At 40.4% G+C, this 14,140-nt stretch overlaps 1 long non-coding RNA gene across 1 annotated transcript; it reads right to left on the bottom strand.

Annotated features, from left to right (window-relative positions):
* Window positions 1-3,360: 3,360 nt before the first annotated feature.
* On the bottom strand, window positions 3,361-4,178 carry LOC134300184 (uncharacterized). The gene is made up of 3 exons (XR_010007327.1): window positions 4,074-4,178; window positions 3,689-3,742; window positions 3,361-3,532 (listed from the first exon to the last, which is right to left on the bottom strand). It is a non-coding gene; the product is annotated as an uncharacterized LOC134300184 (long non-coding RNA).
* Window positions 4,179-14,140: the final 9,962 nt, after the last annotated feature.

The raw sequence follows: 14,140 nt of genomic DNA, 5'->3' as shown, positions 1-14,140 counted from the left end.
CTGGGCATGGAATTCACCAGAGCTGCACAGGTTGCTACTGGAATCCTCTTCCACTCCTCCATGATGACATCACGGAGCTGGTGGATGTTAGACACCTTGAACTCCTCCACCTTCCACTTGAGGATGCGCCACAGGTGCTCAATTGGGTTTAGTCCATCACCTTTACCTTCAGCTTCCTCAGCAAGGCAGTTGTCATCTTGGAGGATGTGTTTGGGGTCATTATCCTGTTGGAAAACTGCCATGAGGCCCAGTTTTCGAAGGGAGGGGATCATGCTCTGTTTCAGAATGTCACAGTACATGTTGGAATTCATGTTTCCCTCAATGAACTGCAGCTCCCCAGTGCCAGCAACACTCATGCAGCCCAAGACCATGATGCTACCACCACCATGCTTGACTGTAGGCAAGATACAGTTGTCTTGGTACTTCTCACCAGGGCGCCGCCACACATGCTGGACACCATCTGAGCCAAACAAGTTTATCTTGGTCTCGTCAGACCACAGGGCATTCCAGTAATCCATGTTCTTGGACTGCTTGTCTTCAGCAAACTGTTTGCGGGCTTTCTTGTGCGTCAGCTTCCTTCTGGGATGACGACCATGCAGACCGAGTTGATGCAGTGTGCGGCGTATGGTCTGAGCACTGACAGGCTGACCTCCCACGTCTTCAACCTCTGCAGCAATGCTGGCAGCACTCATGTGTCTATTTTTTAAAGCCAACCTCTGGATATGACGCCGAACATGTGGACTCAACTTCTTTGGTCGACCCTGGCGAAGCCTGTTCCGAGTGGAACCTGTCCTGGAAAACCGCTGTATGACCTTGGCCACCATGCTGTAGCTCAGTTTCAGGGTGTTAGCAATCTTCTTATAGCCCAGGCCATCTTTGTGGAGAGCAACAATTCTATTTCTCACATCCTCAGAGAGTTCTTTGCCATGAGGTGCCATGTTGAATATCCAGTGGCCAGTATGAGAGAATTGTACCCAAAACACCAAATTTAACAGCCCTGCTCCCCATTTACACCTGGGACCTTGACACATGACACCAGGGAGGGACAACGACACATTTGGGCACAATTTGGACATGTTCACTGTGGGGTGTACTCACTTATGTTGCCAGCTATTTAGACATTAATGGCTGTGTGTTGAGTTATTTTCAGAAGACAGTAAATCTACACTGCTATACAAGTTGTACACTGACTACTCTAAGTTATATCCAAGTTTCATGTCTATAGTGTTGTCCCATGAAAAGATATAATGAAATATTTGCAGAAATGTGAGGGGTGTACTCACTTTTGTGATACACTGTATATACAGTGTATCACAAAAGTGAGTACACCCCTCACATTTCTGCAGATATTTAAGTATATCTTTTCATGGGACAACACTGACAAAATGACACTTTGACACAATGAAAAGTAGTCTGTGTGCAGCTTATATAACAGTGTAAATTTATTCTTCCCTTAAAATAACTCAATATACAGCCATTAATGTCTAAACCACCGGCAACAAAAGTGAGTACACCCCTAAGAGACTACACCCCTAAATGTCCAAATTGAGCACTGCTTGTCATTTTCCCTCCAAAATGTAATGTGATTTGTTAGTGTTACTAGGTCTCAGGTGTGCATAGGGAGCAGGTGTGTTCAATTTAGTAGTACAGCTCTCACACTCTCTCATACTGGTCACTGAAAGTTCCAACATGGCACCTCATGGCAAAGAACTCTCTGAGGATCTTAAAAGACGAATTGTTGCACTACATGAAGATGGCCAAGGCTACAAGCAGATTGCCAACACCCTGAAACTGAGCTGCAGCACAGTGGCCAAGATCATCCAGCGTTTTAAAAGAGCAGGGTCCACTCAGAACAGACCTCGCGTTGGTCGTCCAAAGAAGCTGAGTGCACGTGCTCAGCGTCACATCCAACTGCTGTCTTTGAAGGATAGGCGCAGGAGTGCTGTCAGCATTGCTGCAGAGATTGAAAAGGTGGGGGGTCAGCCTGTCAGTGCTCAGACCATACGCCGCACACTACATCAAATTGGTCTGCATGGCTGTCACCCCAGAAGGAAGCCTCTTCTGAAGTCTCTACACAAGAAAGCCCGCAAACAGTTTGCTGAAGACATGTCAACAAAGGACATGGATTACTGGAACCATGTCCTATGGTCTGATGAGACCAAGATTAATTTGTTTGGTTCAGATGGTCTCAAGCATGTGTGGCGGCAATCAGGTGAGGAGTATAAAGATAAGTGTGTCATGCCTACAGTCAAGCATGGTGGTGGGAATGCCATGGTCTGGGGCTGCATGAGTGCAGCAGGTGTTGGGGAGTTACATTTCATTGAGGGACACATGAACTCCAATATGTACTGTGAAATACTGAAGCAGAGCATGATCCCCTCCCTCCGGAAACTGGGTCGCAGGGCAGTGTTCCAGCATGATAATGACCCCAAACACACCTCTAAGACGACCACTGCTTTATTGAAGAGGCTGAGGGTAAAGGTGATGGACTGGCCAAGCATGTTTCCAGACCTAAACCCAATAGAACATCTTTGGGGCATCCTCAAGCGGAAGGTGGAGGAGCGCAAAGTCTCGAATATCCGCCAGCTCCGTGATGTCGTCATGGAGGAGTGGAAAAGCATTCCAGTGGCAACCTGTGAAGCTCTGGTAAACTCCATGCCCAGGAGAGTTAAGGCAGTTCTGGGAAATAATGGTGGCCACACAAAATATTGACACTTCAGGAACTTTCACTAAGGGGTGTACTCACTTTTGTTGCCGGTGGTTTAGACATTAATGGCTGTATATTGAGTTATTTTGAGGGAAGAATAAATTTACACTGTTATATAAGCTGCACACAGACTACTTTTCATTGTGTCAAAGTGTCATTTTGTCAGTGTTGTCCCATGAAAAGATATACTTAAATATCTGCAGAAATGTGAGGGGTGTACTCACTTTTGTGATACACTGTATATATATATATATATATATATATATATATATATATATAAAGCATAATCAGATGCTGTACACTGTAAAAAGGAGACTGTGAAATGTACAGTAACTTGCTGGCAGCAATTAGCCGGTAAGTTGCTGTAATACATTTTACAGTACGCATACTGCAAATTTAATTACAGTAATTTTAAAATACTGTAATATTTATTACAGTAATAATCACAGTACTGTAGCTCTTATTATAGTAATTTCACCTTACTGTAACTTATTACAGGAGTAATCACTTTACTGTAATTGTTATCACAGTAATGCAGCCTTTTAATTACAGCAAATATCAGACTACTTTAAAGGCATTACAGCATTTAACACTAAAATAATATTCGAAAAATAACTATACATTGTAAAAATTAAGACACTGCATTTGTAACAAAAAAATCATTTATTGAATTTCAACATTTTAAAACAAAATACATAGATAATAAATAAATACATTCATATTTTTGTAAACACTGCTGTTCTGAACAAAAACATAAAAATGTGCAAGTGCTTTGTTTTACATTTGCTGGAATCCACATCTTGGACTAAAGTTTTCTTCCCTGCACTGTAAAGATAAAACAAGGAATTACTGTTACTGCTGTAGAAATGTATATACAAGACTGGAGACTATGACAGTTTTGTTTATTCCTAACCTCTCATTAGAGATATCACATTAATAAACACATTCTACTATTAAAAATGTGCTGTTTAAAATTCTTACCTGTTTTGGGGCTCTGTCCACTTCAGTAGGCTACTTACACATGCCTCACGGTAACTACAAAAAAACGAGTGACAAGTTTCACCACATAGAACATGGAGCTACAGCACAGCCACATATACACACAAACATTATAAACAGTGTTGTTACTACATACATTCAACTGATGGCGTTATCAACTAAATATCACCAGATAACTAAATATCATGTACAAATAGCTTATTTTGGTAATGTTATGAACGCTGGCTCTCTAGTGTATCACATTTGGCTTTAGCTAGTTGTTTATCAAGTGGCCGATTAGTTCTATGTTTAGCGAGCTAGCTCGCTTTCTGTCTTGATAGCGTTTTAAAAGAGTATCAAGTAATATCAAGTAATTCTAATTTCTTACCTGTTACTGATGATATAAAGACGTCTTTCTGTCTGAGTGATAAAAAACTAGTATTTGTGTTAGATATAATGCAAACTGTACTATTATCAAAGACGGATTATTGTTTAAACTGACAGAAAAAGAAAAATCCCGCTTAAACTTACCGTATTGTGATTTACAGCAGAAATATGCTTACTGTAGAATTCACCCACCACTGAATCTTGACCATGATCCTTTGCAGATCTACAGTAAAATGCTGTGTACAGGTTCTACAGTAAGAATTTTATCATTCTACAGTAGTAACACTGTAAAAACTACAGAAATTTGTTACAGTGTAGGTTTATACAACATTGGAATGTTTCCCATCTTTGCCATTACCCTATAGATAGGACAAGCAGGTCTTGTTGACTTAATAATACCTGAGTACTGTGGTGACGCACCCCTTGTTTAGTAAAATTTGAAGACAGATGAGCTACAACCGCAGAAAACCACATCTCAGCACAGACTCACCTGATTTGATGAATTTCTGTTGTAATCTGCAGATACTAGGTTTAGAATCTGGGTGGTTCATGCTGCTTGTGGTGCAATGGTGTGAGATATCTGATTCCTTTTGAAATACATAACCCAAACTATTACATAATAATAGCTGATTTAGCTAGATAATCTGCCATGTTAAAATAATACTGTGTATTAAACAATGTTTCGACTTGCTACATTTTATGTTTAAATATGTTCTACAAAATGTTAAATTCAACAAATAATCAGTAATTGTACATTCAAAAGTGCTGGTAATTTTTTTTTTTAAAAATTTTTTTAACAATGGTGCCCAAGCCTTTACATAAGAGTGTACCAGTAATGCCATCTGACTTTGATTTGACACCCAGGTTCAGTACTGTCGTGCTGTTCACTAACATGCAAAAATGTATACAAACAATTCCATATTAGTCATGTTAGGAAAAGAAAAAAAGCCTGGTAATGTTACTGGAATTTGTTTCCTGTTCGTCAGCACTGGTCACTACCTTGGGCAGCTACGTTTCACCTTTGAGGTTTTCCTGAGGAAATGCAGAGTAATTGATACTGAATGTGCAACCTTGAGACTGTGCCAGCTTTTGGGGAGGAGGAGAAGCCACAGCACATGTTAACGAAACCTTCCTCTTAAATATCATTGTTGGTGGTTTCTTAACTTGGTATTCTTACCCTTTTCCAAGTCAGTCTGAAAAATTTTCAAATATGAAATCATTCACACATTGATAGTTTGGCCTGTTGTAACTAAGATTATTTGCAATCTTTCACCTCATTAAATCAACAGTGTAAAGAGAAAAACCTAAAACTCAAAACATGGCAAATGATCAATAGATCATTCATTCATTCATTATATTATCCGCTTGTCCAATTAGGGTCATGTGGGGGGGGGGGGGGGGGGGGGGTGCTGGAGCCTATCCCAGCTTTTCAATGGGTGCAAGGCACACAGTAACCCTGTGTCCAGACACCCTGGACGGGACGCCAGTCCATTGCAGGGCAGACACACATACACACACACACATTTACTTATAGGGCAATTCAGTGTCTCCAATTTACCTCACTTGCATGTCTTTGGACTGTGGGAGGAAACCAGAGCTCCCGGAGGAAACCCACACAGACAAGGGGAGAACATGCAACTCCACACAGAATGGACCCGGACCGCCCCACCTGGGGATCGAACCAGGACCTTCTTGCTGTGAGGTGACAGTGCTACCCACTAAGCCAATTTTCAACTAAAAAAAAAATAAATCTACTTCTTTATTTTAGATACACCATAGAAATGACTACATTGGTGGGCCATCTGCTATTATAGCTATTTAACTAGACATAAGCTAAATAGGGTAAACCGTAATGCCATTTTAAGACCCTTATAGCTGTACACTTTAAACTATTTAAATATACATAGGCAGTTGATGAGAGATTTTAAAAATACTAAAAAACTGTTTTGATATGTATTTTTTCTTTCCTTCTTTGGTTATTTTCTGTTTTTATTGTTTTACTGTTAACTGAGACGTGGGGAAGTGGCTGTGCGTCAAACCTCATACTTTGGTAATAAACCATGCTCTTTTGACAGATTCTTTGGTATAGGAGTGTATGAAAACAACACTTAACTCTCTTAACACTATTACAAGGCTGTGTGAATTAATACAATTTGTGATAGATAGATATAGATTAATCTAGGGGCTGTTACATTTTCTCGAAACCTTTTTTAACTGTGCAAACATTATGCAAACCTAACACACACACACACACACACGCGCGCGCACACTAGTAAAAATGTTACGGTCTAGTAAAAACCATCAAATTGCTAGCTCAACCGCTTAATGACATGGTTGGACCTTATTAAAAAGTGTTCTAGACGCAGTAAGTCTACTTAGTAAGACTCCAAATATAAACCGGACACATCCACATCGTGTGAGCATCGCGTCTGCATGGCGTCAGGGTCGTGTAGAGTTGCAAATTGTCTTCTATGTTAAGTAAAGTCTACTAATTTTTGTTCTGGTATCTAGGTTCTGAAAACATTGATTATAAAAATGGGGTCTTAATCATCCCTATCATGCTGTTTTTTATTTTCTTTAATTTATTTCACAAAGTTAAATCAGTTCATCTGGACACAAGGGTTTGTGTGGTGATACGTTGGTCACTCATCCAAGAGACTTCAGTCCTTTATTAGGATTTTCGCGTCATGTTTTACACACTTTGGTTACATTCGTGACAGAAACTGTAATTACTTGTTACAAAGGTTCATCAGTTCACAGGTTTAATGTCAAACACAGTCATGGACAATTTTGTATCTTCAATTAACCTGACTTTATGTCTTTGGACTGTGTGAGGAACCCGGAGCTCCTGGAGGAAACCCACACAGACACAGGGAGAACATGCAAACTCCACACAGAAAGGACTTGGATCACTCCACCTGGGAATCGAACCCAGCACCTTCCTGCTATGAGGCGACAGTGCTACCCACTGAGCCTATATAACCTATAATATTAAAGAACTATTCCCACAACCCTCAGGAAAACATGTTAAAATTCTAGGTTAAAACCCCCTTGGCAGTATTTCAAAAAAATGATTGACTGATACTGTCAGTGGCTGTCACATACACGTCACATTAATTTCACACCTTTTACTTTTTCTATACTGAAACTGTAAGCAATCAGGGTTTGACTTTCCCACCTGAGTGCCATTCACAGCAATGTATCACACTGTTCTGTATAGAGATGTGGCTCAGTGAGCACTAACAAAGCTTCTGTGTTAGAGTCCAGCTGAGCTTTAACTGAATGATAGGATCTTTTTACAAGCCATTATTTCAGTCTCAGAGGTTTTGCCTTCAGGCCACAAAAATGTTATCTGAGGTCCTCCAGACCCCCCCTAATTGTTTTAGGTATCAGCATATTGGCAACAGGTAATTACCATTTTATGACCTTTATAACCATCTCAGGTGTGTGAACCCTAAACAGTACTAAAATGTGAACTGTTTGCGGTTAGAGTGGGATCTTTATGCAAACCACTGTCACAGGTTACCATTGTCTGCAAAAAGGAAACAGCAAAGAGCTAAAGGCAAACTTTTTTTTTACTATATATGCCACAATGCAATTTGCTTGTTAATTACTGAGATTTATTTTTATTATTCATCCTCAGTAACTGTAAACCTTACCCAAATATGTTTTAAAAAACACAAAGGCTGGCTGGAATCCACTTACCAAATAGAAGCACTTTGAAGTTACAATTACTGACTGTAGTCCATCTGTTTCTCTACATACCTTTTTAACCTGCTTTCACCCTGTTCTTCAATGGTCAGGACCCCCACAGGACCACTACAAAGCAGGTATTATTTAGGTGGTGGATCATTCTCAGCACTGCAGTGACACTGACATGGTGGTGGTGTTAGTGTGTATTGTGCTGGTATGAGTGGATCAGACACAGCAGCGCTACTGGGGTTTTCAAACACCTCACTGTCACTGCTGGAATGACAATAGTCCACCAACCGAAAAAAATATCCAGCCAACAGCGCCCCATGGGCAGCTTTTTAATGTTATGGCTGATCCGTGTATACATATATATATTTGATGTGATATTTGTGGGCTGATATTTGTTGCAGCCAAATTAAGAACTGTTGAAATTAATTTTATTTTTATCTACCAGTTTATCCTAATCAGGAAGCATCAGACCCCCATCTCCCATACCACTAATATTCTCACCCATATCTCAGTGGTGAACTAGCGTAATTGAGAGTATTATTATGGTGACACTGCCATTTGAGCTCTTATCTTTGTACTATTTTAATTGAACACAGATTGAAAAATAGATTTGCAAATCATTGCTCTTTGTTTTAATTTACATTTTTCATACTGTCCCAACTTTTTTGAAACTTGGTTTGTAGTTGACGGCTGATCTAAAATGCTGACCAGAAGTAGGAGTATCATTGTAAGAATGTGGAGTTCTGAGGCCTGCAACACAATTTAAAGCTGGTGGTTTCTTGGGTGGAGCAGCTGTGAACTTTATGTTTGATGGCATTTGCACAGAAGTTGAGATGTGAACTAGCTAGTGTTCAGGACAGCAAGCCTTTAGAATTAGGACTGTACAGAATATGTTTATTTAAATTTTATGCACATCTCTCTGGACGGTAAACAGAAGAGGATAATTCATTATTTTTTCTTATTCAACAACAGGAAACTGGGGGGTTTAGATAGCATCAACCTATTGATATAATAATGCTAAACCCGAGCATCGCCAGCACTACTGTACATCTGTTATCAGATCAGAATTTCCTGTTATGTTTTGTTTCGTATTTGCAGCGGTTCTTTTTTTTATCTTGGCCTGATTGATATTTGACCCTGCTGTTCTCATTACTGGGTGTTTTCTCACCCCCGCGTTTCCTAAAGTTTCAGCTGGTTCTGGCTGTTATTGAAACACATTATTTGAAATGTGTGTATTCAATAATTTATTGTTATGAAATGGTGGTTCTGATGTATAATGTACAGAGTGTTTTAACAATACTTAAGAACACTCATAATATACTATATGCCACTATCTGTAAGTAATTCATAACATCAGTTCTATAACTGTGTATACACCGATCGACATTAAAACCACCTCCTTGTTTCTACACTTGCTGTTCACTTTATCAGCTCCACTTACTATATAGTAGCACTTTGTAGTTCTACAATTACTGACTGCAGTCCATTTGTTTCTCTGCATGCTTTTTTAGCCCCCTTTCATGTTCTTCAATGGTCAGGATCCCCACAGAACCACCACAGAGCAGGTATTATTTAGGTGGTGGAACTTATCGTCTCATACCAGCACAAGACACACTAACACACCATGTAAATCTATTTTATTAGCATTTTTACTCATGTAGTGTACATATCTGCAACTGAAATTCTGCTTAGTATGGTTTGGGCTGACGGTGTTTGGTTTGGTTAATGAGGTTGCATACTTACATCTTTGAGCATGCTGCTGGTTTTCACACCTCTGCAGGGGGATGTTGTTATTCTTGTAAATAGATGCACTTCTTTAGAATGATATTTTTTTTTCACCCAAAGCTAGTTACATAAATTGAAAAAAAAACTTTTACCACATGGCTTACCCTATGTCACTCAATCACTGGAGCTCACTAGTTGGTGCAAATTGCCAAGAAGGATGACACGCTACATTACTGGGTTTTAACCAGTGAGGCACGAGATGCCTATTGGTGGATTGATGGCATGTTCCATGCTCCTTTTTATTGCTGAATCATTGCATATAGGTATTGAACTTGATATTAAACACAAGAAACATTATTTCCAGAAAGTACAGAAGGGCGGCCTTTTGTTTCTGTGTATATGAATAAATGGATCATGTTTTGCTGGATTATTAAATACTTAGGTACACCGATCGGCCATAACATTAAAACCACCTCCTTGTTTCTACACTCACTGTCTATTTTATCAGCTCCACTTACCATATAGAAGCACTTTGTAGTTCTACAGTACAATTACTGACTGTAGTCCATCTGTTTCTCAGCATGCTTTGTTAGCCCTCTTTCATACTGTTCTTCAATGGTCAGGACTCTCCCAGGACCATGACAGTGTAGGTGTTATTTGGGTGTCATTCTCAGCACTGCAGTGACACTGACATGGTGGCGTTGTGTTAGTGTGTGTTGTGCTGGTATGAGTGGATAAGACACAGCAATGCTGATAGAGTTTTTAAACACCTCACTGTCACTGCTGGACTGAGAATAGTCCACCAACCAAAAATATCCAGCCAACAGCGCCCTGTGGGCAGTGTCCTGTGACCACTGATGAAGGTCTAGAAGATGACCAACTCAAACAGCAGCAATAGATGAGCGATCGTTTCGGACTTTACAAGGTGGACCAACTAGGTAGGAGAGTCTAATAGAGTGGACAGTGAGTGGACACTGTATTTACAAACTCCACCAGCGCTGCTGTGTCTGATCCACTCATACCAGCACAACAGGGTGAAACAGATAGTAATTGTAGAACTACAAAGTGCTTCTATATGGTAAGTGGAGCTGATAAAATGGACAGTGAGTGTAAACCAGGAGGTGGTTTTAATGTTATGGCTGATCAGTGTATAATTTCCAATTGTCCTTAGATCACTGCATCACACCTAAACATATTATAGGCTAAAATTAATGCCATACTAGTATTAGCATAGAAGTGCCTACGGCTATATGCTAAATAATGCAGATTTAAAAGAGTTTACACCCTTACAAAATTACGCACCACTCACTCACATTCAGTTACACCCTAAAATTAAGCCCTATGCAGCCCACCACCCAAATCTCACTGTTGTGTTAAAGGTGCAGCCTTCCAACCATATCCACCCACTCATTTATCTGACTTGTCCTCGCCATCCTCGTTTTTTTTACATTTGGCTCAGCCCTGTGGGTTTGGGAGTTGTAGAGTGAGACCCGTAATTATAGGACGTAGTGTCCTGTGGTGAGAAATACACCCCTGCTGAGCTGTGATGCTGGGGAAACCCTCAGTATCTGTGTGAAGAGCAGGAAAGCTGATGAGGGTATGACAAAAAGTGCTGCTCACGTATTTCATTTTCATTTCCAGGAAACTCTGTTTCTTTCTTAACTGCTGGCTTGGGTCCATGTAAAAAAAATTACCCACACTTTTCCCTCCCACATATGGATTTGTTGTGACTTCTTTGAGGTTCAGCAGCGCTGCTGGAGTTTTTCAATACCGTGTCCACTCACTGTCCACTCTCAGTCCAGCAGTGACAGTGAGGTGTTTAAAAACTCTATCAGCATTGCTGTGTCTTATCCACTCATACCAGCACAACACACACTAACACACCATCACCATGTCAGTGTCACTGCAGTGCTGAGAATGATCCACCACCTAAATAATACCTTCTCTGTAGTGGTCCTGGGAGAGTCCTGACCATTGAAGAACTGCATGAAAGGGGGATAACAAAGCATGCAGAGTAACAGATGGACTACAGTCAGTAACTGTAGAACTACAAAGTGCTCCTATATGGTAAGCGAAGTCGATAAAATGGACAATGTGTGTAGAAACAAGGAGGTGGTTTTAATGTTATGGCTGATTGGTGTATACTATTATGCATAGGCTTCTTATAGGCCTTTTATAAAGGCATAGTATCCTTGTTACCTTTGCCTTATAAATCATGTTTTGTCTAGATTTTACATTGCCAAATTTCAGCCATATATTTTGTAATTGATGGTGTGACAGTATTTGGTGTGGCAGGCCTGTCTGTAAAACTCTTATAATCTACACATGATATCACAGCCTGTCTTTAAAAATCTGACAAGATCAATAAAATCACACACTATTTATCCTGGCCTTAGTTACCTAAAAACTCAACGGCCAAACAGGGCTGCTCTGTTTCACTAACTGACATTGTCAGGCCAGGAGCTTTGCCTATGTGTCTAGACACTAAGATATGGTTATCTTAATGACTGGCTAATCCTCACTAGACAAAGCAGGACTCCAGAGCCTATTGTCCGATAGAACAGATAAAGGCATTGATGAGGCATTCAAGAGCTGATAAAAAAAATTCTGGGATCCATGCAGTGTGTTTGCTCACTGCATGTACTGTCTCAGGAAACAGAGTGCAACAGAGGTGATTGTTTTTTTCGCTGGCCTCAGGCCACTATTGGCCAGGTTTTACCTCTTCAGTCATCCACTTTGCAGTTTAACTAAAGACTGTGGCTCTTTATTGTTACTGTGTTTCCGGATAAACCAGTTTCAAAATACCTGCCGTTATAATAGAGACACACATATATTTAAAAACAAGAAGTACTGGTCCATGTCAGCTCTGAAGAAGTTGAAAGAAAAGACTAAAGTAAAGTCTTTGTTGAGACGTGTATATGTGGACACATGCCTATGAGCTTTTTGTTCACATTTTCAGCATTTATCAGACATTTTTTCATCCAAAGCGACTTACAATTATGAATGAACACTGATTTGAAGCAGTTAAGTGCCCAACAGTGACAATTTGGTGGTGGTAGGGCTTGAACCAGCAACCTTCTGATTACTAGTCCAGTACCTTAACCACTGCGCTATTCCAAAATTCCAAATACATGGAGTCACACCATCTTTGAATGGCCAAGTTGAAGTCCTGACTTGAATCCAGTGGAGATGCTGTGGCAAGACCTTAATCGGGCAGTTTACTCTTAAAAACCCTCCAATATAGTCAAAATAACACAGTTTCGAAAGACAAGTGGGCCAAGAGTGGGCCATTCCTACACAGTGATGTAAATACCTTAATTTTTTTTACAAAAGTTTGATTGCCCTTATTGCCAAGGGCAGCCATAAATTTTTCACATGGGTGATATAGGTTTTGACTAAATATTTACTGCTGCTGTACTTGTGTTGTCTTTATCTTATATTAAAATTAGTCTGAAATGGCACGCAGGTGGCGCAGCGGGATATTCTGCTAGATTTAGAACTCCTCGGTTCGAAACTCGGCATTGCCACCGGTCAGCTGGGCGCCATCTAGCGGGCATAATTGCCAGTGCCTGCAGCAGGCATGTTTCTGCTAGGGCGGGATGACTGGACTATGTGGGTGGGGTCTTCAAACACTGTATAAGGACCCTGATTAGCAGATAGTGAGGCACTGTGCAGGGTGCATAGGTGAAAAAGGGTTGCATGCTGGTCGGAGGAGGCATAAGGAGCAATATACCCACCTCAACTACAATCAGGGATCCCCCAGCAGTGGAAGACAAGTTGACTGAAGACAAATCTGTGCTACAATCACTCGGTCACAGAAACTAAATGTAGAAGTCATCAAAATCTCAAGACACACCCATTACAAGTGTTTGTAAACTTTTAACTGCAAATGTTACTGTAAAAATGATTCATGATGGGATCATCAGTGACTGTAAAGGCATTCACAAAAGACTCACAGCAGTCAAGGCCAAACATATAATTAATTCCAGTATTTGTCACATTGCTGTGAAGACGTAGGATCATGTCAAAAGAAAAACAGAACTTTGAAAGAATCTAGCCTTCATTCTTTCCCTCCGCCCTTCACCTCCAGAGTCTTATCAGATCTCGTCAACACTCATATCCTCACATTGTCCTCAAGAAGAGCTGACCTCACAGCTGGAGCTTCAAACTCTCTTGAATTGTCTCTCTTGCTATGCTTTCTATTTTCCTTATCCAGCCCAATTATGAGGTACAAAGGGCAATGGCGACGAAGCATTTTGTATTTATGCAGTTTTTTGGCAGTTTATTCCTGCTGTTATTATACTTCATGTTCTTTTATGGTTGTATGATTAAAGGCTTGGAGTTGAAGGTTACTGCTTCCACTCTTTGTCTTGACTCCTCTGTTCTTTGGGAAGCAGCTGTGGCTAGTAAGTTAAGCAGGCGAGAGCTCAAAAGGTCAGGGAGTAAGAGGTCTAGGGGTTCAAGGGAAGGTACAGGGGGTGTTTGTGTGGGTGCAGTGCTGGTTTATTTAACGTGCAGTTCAGCAGGCAGGGCTTGGAGCATGTGTTACAGGGTTGATAAGGATTGGATGGATTACTTTTTTTTTTTTTATGTGCATTATGCATAGTGTAAACTTTTGGATACATTTAATACAAGAGTATC

This window comes from Trichomycterus rosablanca, chromosome 22, assembly GCF_030014385.1.
Source record: "Trichomycterus rosablanca isolate fTriRos1 chromosome 22, fTriRos1.hap1, whole genome shotgun sequence".
NCBI lineage: Eukaryota > Metazoa > Chordata > Actinopteri > Siluriformes > Trichomycteridae > Trichomycterus > Trichomycterus rosablanca.
Note: the sequence above shows the minus strand (reverse complement) of the source record. Positions and strands in the feature narration are given on the sequence as shown.